A 9,006-nucleotide genomic window follows, 5' to 3' on the forward strand; every position below is an offset into this window, starting at 1 on the left:
CGGACGTGCGCGCGGACCCTTCCTCGGAGGCCGCAGGTGCCGAGGGGTCTACAGGAGACAGCAGGTCTGCGGGGCGGGGGGGACGCGTTCCCCGGGAGCCAGCCCAGCTGCCCCTGCCCTGCCCCCGGAGCGCGGCGGCGGGTGCAGTAGTGCAAGTTTCTTGCGGGTCTGTTGACTTCTCCGAGTTGAAGGCGCCGGTTCGGGACGCGAGGTGCTCTTGGAAAGAGTTGGGCATCGCGCATCTCTGCTGGCCCGCGGCCCTGTTCAAATGCGAGCTAGGACGTCGCCTGCCCCCGGCTTTGTCCTTTTGGAAAACTGGGGTTGTAGGAAGGTGCCTGGGGCCAGGCAGACTACCAGAGACTCTCGACCTTGCGTACTAAAGAGTTTTCTGCTCAGCAAAAGCTGAATGATGATCAGCATCGCAACAGGGACTCTTCCTCCCGCCCCCGTCCCCCGAGAAGTTCCCTTGTCATAAACAAGGCGAGAGGGTCTTCGCTGAGCTTCACCAGAGGACCACGATTTCACCTTAAGCCACTCCTGACTTCAGTACCAGACTGAGACCAGGCGCTGCTACTGCCCAAATGGCCCTAGAGAGTACCAGGGGCTGGTCCCATCTACGAGGAGGGCTTTTGAGGCCTCCATACAGAGCCCTGGGGAGGAATCTGCGATGATCAGGGTAACCTGGGTGCCGCTTCTTGGTGTTCAGCTGCGGAACCGGCTGAACCAGAGCTAACGCGCTCCCAGAATGAAGTGGGAGACCGAGAGTGGCCCAAATGTCAGCGCCCCGGGCCTGGAGATGAGAGCCCGACAGCAGCCATTTCACAGCTGGGGAAACTGAGTCCCGGGAAAGTTCAAGGTTGCAGCCTTAAGCTGTCACTCATTCTAGACGTTTCCCCCTGAGGGTTTGGTCTTTGGGGAAAACGCTACTGAGGAAATGGAGAGACCGCAGGCTTTTTCCTAGGCATTTCTTTTTACTATTCAGAAACGCAAACTCCTGACGTGAAAAATGAAGAAAAGAACAAATACCAGCCGGGTGCGGTGGCTCATGCCTGTAATCCCAGCGCTTTGGGAGGCCGAGGCGGGCGGATCACTTGAGGTTAGGAGTTCGATACCAGCCTGGCCAACATGATGGGTGAAACCCCGTCTCTACTAAAAATACAAAACTTAGCCGGGCGCAGTGGTGGGCACCTGTAATCCCAGCTACTCAGGAGGCTGAGGCAGGAGACTCGCTTGAACCTGGGAGACGGAGGTTGCAGTGAGCGGAGATCGAGCCACTGCACTCCAGCCTGGGAAAGAGTGAGACCCTGTCTCAAAAAAAAAAAAAAAAGGCCGATGCAGTGGTTCATGCCTGTAATCCCAGTACTTTGGAGGGGGCAGATCACGAGGTCAGGAGTTCGAGACCAGCCCGGCCAACATGGATAAACCCCGTCTCTACTAAAAATGCAAAAATTATCTGGGCGTGCTGGTGCGGGCCTGTAATCTCAGCTACTCAGGAGGCTAAGGAAGGAAAATCGCTTGAACCTGGGAGGCAGAGGTTGCAGTGAGCCAAGATCATGCCATTGCACTCCAGCCTGGGCGACAGAGCAAGACTGAAATAAATAAATAAATAAATAAAAAGAAAGGGACGAGAGAGAGAGAAAGAAAGAAAAGAAAAAAAGAAAAGAAAAGAGAAAAGAAAATAAAAGAACAAATACTTCAGAGAATCATTCCGAGAATTTTCTGGGAAAATATGCAACAGCAGGTCATAAAACAGATCTCACAGAGATATATGTGGGATCAATAGATAGGTGCTTTGGGCCACAGGAAACTTTAAAAAGATGTACCTTAAAATTTAAAATGGGAGAATATTATGTCAGAATTCAGATAGTGACTGAGGAACGGATAAATGTGTCTGTCCACACAACGGGATATTATTCAGCCATGAAAGGGAACGAATACATGCTACAACATGGGGTGAACCTTGAAACATGCTAAGTGAAAGAAGCCGGTCACAAAAGGATAAAGAAGCCCATTTGTGGGAGATATCTAAAACTAGGCGAATCCATAAAGACTGACATCAGATTGGTGGTTACCAGGGGCAAGGGGGAGGGGAGAACAGCAGTGACTGCTAACGGATGTGGGATTTCCTTTTGGAGTGATAGGAAGGTTCTGGGATGAGATAGTGGTGATGGTTGCAGAACAGTGTGAATGTACTTAATGACACTGAATTGTACACTTTTAAATGGTTACAATGGTCAATTTTATGTGTATTTGATCATAATAAAAAGAAATCTAGGCTGGGCGCGGTGGCTCACACCTGTGATCCCAGCACTTTGGGAGGCCGAGGTGGGTAGATTGCTAGAGGCCAGGTGTTTGAGACCAGCCTGGGCAACATGGTGAAACCCCATCCCTACAAAAAATTCAAAAAATAGCCAGGTGTGGTTGTGCGCATCTGCAGCCCCAGCTGCTCAGGAGGCTGAGGTGGGAAGATGGCTTGAGCCCAGAACATAGAGGCTGCAGTGAGCCAAGATCATGCCACTGTATGAAGGAAAGAGAGAGAGAGAGAGAGAGAGAGAGAGAAAAGAAAAGAAAGAAAAGAAAGAAAGAAAGAGAAGAAAGAAAAGAACGAAAGAAGAAAAAGGAAAGAGGGAGGAGGAGAGGGAGGGAGGGAAGGAAGGAAGGGAGGGAGGAGGAAGGAGGGAGGAAGGGAGGGAGGGAAGGAAGGAAGGAAGGAAGGAAGGAAGGAAGGAAAAAAAAAAAATACCGAGCTTCTCTAGAACCAGCAGACCTGCAAACTGGACCCTCAGTGTCACATGGCACCCATCGGCTAGAGCTGAAGGACCCTGTATTTTTCAGACAGAATTCTCTGGGTCACCAGTGCACTCATAGCCACTTTACTCATTTGTGTTACCTCTCTGGCCCCTGAAGGTATTTGTGATTTTGCTCCCCGATAAAACCATAAAGCTTTCTTCAAATGTCCTTTGTAAATCTAGTATGTCACTTTTAGTAGTTTCCTGTCTCCTGCAGGTATTTTTCACTTCTTCCTTTCAACAAAGCACAGTAGTTTTACAGCCTGTGTCTGAGGATTGTAATATTTGACATCTCCGAGAGTCTGTTTCTTCTAGGTCTTGCTCATGGTGTCATAGTTCCTTGTTATATGCCTGGTTCTCTTTGACCACGCTGGACACTAGTTTAAAATTTATTCATAGGGATAATTTGAGGCCTTCCCCTGGAGATAATTTATATTGGCTTCTGCCAGGCTCCTCAGGTCACCGCTAGTCCGGGATGACCTTAATCCAAGTTCAGGGTTTGTGAGTCCCTGACCACTCAGGTGATGTGAATACTGGCCACACAACTGTGCCAGACTGGTTGACTCCTTGTAGTCTGAGGGTGGAGTCAGGGTTGTGCTGCAGGTGGTTTACAGGCCTCTGCTTCCCAGCGCTGTGTTCAGTGACCTCATGCTGAGAGTTTGGAATCAGCTGTGGTGGGAGTATTTACACCATGGAAATTGGCAAATGATCTATACGTCAGGACCCTCCTTCCCCAGCCCCAGCCAGAGCTCGTGGTTGAACATTTACCAGAATACTATTGGTGGAGTCCGACAAGGCCCAAATTATCATGGGAAAGGACTCCCACTTAGTGTGAGTCGTGGACTTTTAAGTCTTTAACTTTCTGGCCTTTTGTCTTGCTCTGTCACTGCCCAGGTTGGAGTGCGGTGGTGTAATCTTGGCTCACTGCAAGTTCTGCCTCCTGGGTTTACACCATTCTCCTGCCTCAGCCTCCCGTGTAGCTGGGACTACAGGTGTCTGCAACCACGCCTGGCTAATGTTTTTTTTTTTTGTATTTTTAGTAGAGACAGGGTTTCACCATGTTAGGCAGGATGGTCTCAATCTCCTGACCTCATGATCCGCCCACCTTGGCCTTCCAAAGTGCTGGGATTACAGGCGTGAGCCACCATGCCCAGCCTAATTTTCTGGCCTTTTGCCCAATAAAACCATTCATGGTCAAGTTCAAATATGCTAGTGCTGGCACAAGTTAAAGTGGCTTCCTTTCCAGATTACCTTTCAGTGTTTTTTCCTTCAATTTTGGCCTAATTTCTCACTGTCTTCTTTCTTACAGTCAGCACATAGTGGCTTTTAGCATATTTTCAAATACTTTTCCTAGCATTTTTAGTTACTTCGAGAGTTAGTCTAATTGTTTACCAGAAACTGGAAGTCAAGCTCTCTACACATGTTTACTATTATTCTAGGTATATTAAAAGAATAAAAGGCCAGGCGCAGTGGCTCACGCTTGTAATCCTAGCACTTTGGGAGGCTGAGGTGGGTGGGCATATCACCTGAGGTGAGAAGTTCAAGACCAGACCAGCCAACATAGCAAAACCCTGTCTCTACTAAAAATACAAAAATTACCCAGGCGTGGTGGCACATCCTGTAATCCCAGCTACTCAGGAGGCTGAAGCAGGAGAATCGCTTGAACCCGGGAGATGGAGGTTTCAGTGAGCAGAGATCGTACCACTGCACTCCAGCCTGGGTAACAGAGCAACACTCTGTCTCAAAGAGAAAAAAAAAAGAGTAAAAGAGAGATTCCAGGGTCACAGAAGTGAGTGAGTTAATTATGGCTGTGTCAAATGTCTTAACCTCTCTGTGTCTCATCTGTAAAATGGGGATGAAAATAACTACACTCATCTCATAGGGTTCTTACGAAAATTACACACACCAGGCCGGGCGCGGTGGCTCATGCCAGCACTTTGGGAGGCCAAGGCAGGCGGATCACAAGGTCAGGAGATCGAGACCATCCTGGCTAACACGCTGAAACCCCATCTCTACTAAAAATACAAAAAATTAGCCGGGCGTGGTGGCGGGTGCCTGTGGTCCCAGCTACTCGGGAGGCTGAGGCAGGAGAATGGCGGGAACCCGGGAGGCGGAGTTTGCAGTGAGCGGAGATCACGCCACTGCACTCCAACCTGAGCAACAGAGTGAGACTCCATCTCAAACAAACAAACAAACAAAAAAAGAAAATTATGCACACTATCTGTCAAGCACTTACAACAGTGTTGCTACGCAGTAAGTGCTACATCAGAAAGGACGGAAGTGTGCCACATAACATTGTTCCAGTCAGCCACTGCATATACGACAGTGGTCCCAGAAAATACAACGGAACTGACAACATTGGATCCATCCTCACATCATAGTGCAATTACTTTAATTAATTCATTCATTAATTGAGACAGGGTCTTGCTCCCGCAATTACTTTATTTATTTAGAGACAGGGTCTCACTCTGCCCAGGCTGGAGTGCAGTGGCAGAATCAAGGCTCACTGCAGCCTCCACCTCCCAGGCTCAAGTAAGCCTCCTACCTCAGCCTCCTGAGTAGCTGGGACCACAAGTGTGTGCGACCATGCCCAGCTATTTTTTATTTATTTATTTTTTTGAGACAGGGTCTCACTCTATTGCCCAGGCTGGAGTGCAGTAGCAGGATCATGGCTCACTGCAGCTTTGACCTTCTGGGTTCAAGCCATCCTCAGCCTCCTGAGGAGGCTGGGACTACAGGTGCGTGCCATCACACTTTTTTTTTCTTTATTGTAGAGACGGGAGTCTCGCTTTGTTGCCCAGGCTGGTCTCAAACTCTTGAGCTCAAAGGATCTTCCTGCCTCAGCCTCCCAAAGTGCTGGGATTACATGTGTGAGCCACCATGCCCAGACTAACTTTATTTTTTTATTTTTATTTTTTTATTTTTTGAGATGCAGTTTCACTCTTGTTGCCCAGGCTGGAGTGCAATGGCATGATCTAGGCTCATTGCAACCTTCGCCTCTCTGGTTCAAGTGATTCTCCTGCCTCGGCCTCCCAAGTAGCTGGGATTACAGGCGCCTGCCACCACACCTGGCTAATTTTTGTATTTTCAGTAGTGACGGGGTTTCACCATGTTGGTCAGGCTGGTCTGGAACTCCTGACCTCAGGTAATCTACCCGCCTCAGCCTCCCAAAGTGCTGGGATTACAGGCATGAGCCACCGCGCCTGGCTTTAACTCTATTTTTAAAATAAATCTAATGCAGCGTAAGTGTACCATGTTTGTAAAGCCTATTGTAGTGGATAGTAATGTCCTGGGCCTTCACATTCCCTCACCACTCACTGACTCACCCAGAGAAATTTCTAGCCTGCAAGATCCATTCACAGGAAGTGTCTTTGCAGAGGGACCATTTTCTAATGTAGTTTTACTCTACCTTTTCTATGCTTAGAAATGTTTAGATACACAGACCCTTACCGCTGTGTTACAATTGCCTACAGAATTCAGTGCAGTACAGTACAGGATTCCCAGGCTGCACAGGTTTGTAGCGTAGGAGCAGTAGGCTGTACCATCTAGCCTAGGTATACAGGCGGTGACACCATCTGGGTTTGTGTAATCACACTCCATGCTGTTTGCACACTGATGAAATTGCCTGGGCTGGGCATCATGGCTCACACCTGTACTCCCAGCACTTTGGAGGCCAAAGTAGGAGGATCACTTAAGGCCAGGAGTTCAAGCCCAGCCTGGGCAACATAGCCAGACTTAGTCTTTACAAAAAAATGAAAAAAAAAAAAAAAAATCAGCCAGGTGTGGTGGTGCACCCCTGTCATCCCAGTTACTCGGCCAGCTGAGGTGGAAGGATCACTTGAGCCCAGGAGTTCAAGGCAGCAGTGAGCTGTGATTGTGCTACTGCACTCCAGCCTGAGTGACAGAATGAGACTCTGTCTCTTAAAAAAAATGAAAAAAATTGCCCCAACAATACATTTCTTTTTTTTTTTTTTTGAGACGGAGTCTCACTCTGTCGTCCAGGTGGGAGTGCAGTGGCGCATCTCGGCTCACTGCAAGCTCCTCCTCCCGGGTTCACGCCATTCTCCTGCCTCAGCCTCCCGAGTAGCTGGGACTACAGGTGCCCGCCACCTCGCCTGGCTAATGTTTTATATTTTTAGTAGAGACAAGGTTTCACCGTGTTAGCCAGGATGGTCTCGATCTCCTGACCTCGTGATCCAGCCGCCTCGGCCTCCCAAAGTGCTGGGATTACAGGTGTGAGCCACAGCACCCGGCCCCAACGGTGTATTTCTTAGGACATATCCTCGTCGTTAAGTGACACACGACTAAATTTGTTGAAGGACTTGTACGATTGCTCACGTCATCATTATAATCATCATCATGATTAAACATCATTACTATGTAATAATCCTCGCTAGGGACTAAAGTCAAACTATTCCCCTTTCCTGGCTTTCTGAATTCAAGTCTCCATCCACTCCTGCTGCTGTTCCTCTGGGTTGGAGGCTGGTTCACCACTGCTGGGTGGAGGAGGTTGCCATCTCTGGAACAGAGATGTGTAATTGTGAGGCGTGTGCAGGCCCAGCCTCAGTGAGTCTCTGCAGCCTAGCAACTTGCAGTGGCAGCAGCAGCCTGTGGTTTCATAAACAGAGGTGCTCTGGTGTTTAGGGAGCAGGTCATTAGCCAGGCCTAGCAAAGAGGCAAAGCTTAAGGAGAAAGCTCCAACCACAGAATGAAATATACTCCCTTCCTCTGACACAGGAACAGAAAGGCTATGAAGCAAAGCACAAAAAAGACCATCAAGGCCGCCTCCCTCCTTTTACAGAAAAGAAAGCTACAATTCAATAGCTGCCCAGCCACTTAGCAGAGTTGTGGCCAGAACTCAGTTCTCCCGATTGGGGAACCCGGGCTTCTGGACTCCACACATGTCATAATGCTGATAGTTTGAAATCAGCTCTAATGGGAATATTTACACTATGGAAATTGGCAAGTGCTGTATGTCAGGCCCCTCCCCTCTTTCCCACCCAGAGCTGATAAGCATTTAGCAGCATGCAGCTGGTGGAGCTCAGTGAGGTCCCAAATTATTAGCATTTTCTAAATGCAGAAAGTCTGGATGACACAGTGACTTGGAGTTGACAGCTGGAATCCTTCTACACACAGGCTTGGTACATTCTTAGGCCAGGGATCTAGAAGGCTGCCCAGATTTCTTCCCCTGTAATCTCCACATGTGGAGTGATTCCGCTGTTCAGCATCTGAACACCCTCCCAGTTCCGGGTGAGCCTTTGTGGGTGGAGGCAGCCCCTCCCCACCCCGCTACAGGAGCTAAAGGGGGTCTGTCTCTCTCTTAACTGGGGGCCCAGTTAAGTCTTGGGCATGGGTTCCAACCTTAGGCATGGATGGTGGATGGTCTAGTCAGTTGATTTTTTAAAAAATAATGGTTTTATTAAGATATAATTCATGCAGCATAAAATTCACCCTTTTAAAGTATATAATTCAGTGGTTTTTAGCATATTCACAGAGTTGTGCAACTGTCACCACAATCAATTTTAGAACATTTCATCATCCATAAAAGAAACCCTGTACCCATTAAACAGTCACTCCCCGTCTCCCCTCCCCACAGCCCCTGGCAACCACTGGTCTCTATGGTTTCACATAAATTGAGGATGTTTCACATAAATTGAGTCATACAATATGTGGCCTTTTAGGTCTGGCTTCTTTCCCTTAGCATGTTTTCAAAGATCATCTGTCTTGTAGCATGTATTAATACATCATTTCTTCTTATAGCTAAATAATATTCCATTGTATAGATATACCACAATTGTTTTTTCCATTCTTTCGTTGATGGTTATTGGGTTGTTTCTACTTTTTGTTTTTCTTTCCTTTTTTTTTTTTTTTGAGACAGAGTCTCGCTCTGTCACCCAGGCTGGAGTGCAATGGCGTGATCTCAACTCACTGAAATCTCTGCCTACCAAGTTTAAGCCATTCTCATGCCTCAGCCTTCCAAGTATCTGGGATTACATGTTCAAGCCACCATGCCCAGCTAATTTTTGCATTTTTAGTAGAGATGGGGTTTCACCATGTTGGCTGGGCTGGTCTCAAACTCCTGACCTCAGGTGCTCCACCTGCCTCTGCCTCCCAAAGTGCTGGGATTACGGGTGTGAGCCACCATGTTCGGCCTTTTTTTTTTTTTTGAGACGGAGTCTTGCTCTGTCACCCAGGCTGGAGTGCAGTGGCTGGATCT

Source organism: Colobus angolensis, unplaced genomic scaffold, assembly GCF_000951035.1.
Source record: "Colobus angolensis palliatus isolate OR3802 unplaced genomic scaffold, Cang.pa_1.0 Scaffold28, whole genome shotgun sequence".
Lineage (NCBI taxonomy): Eukaryota > Metazoa > Chordata > Mammalia > Primates > Cercopithecidae > Colobus > Colobus angolensis.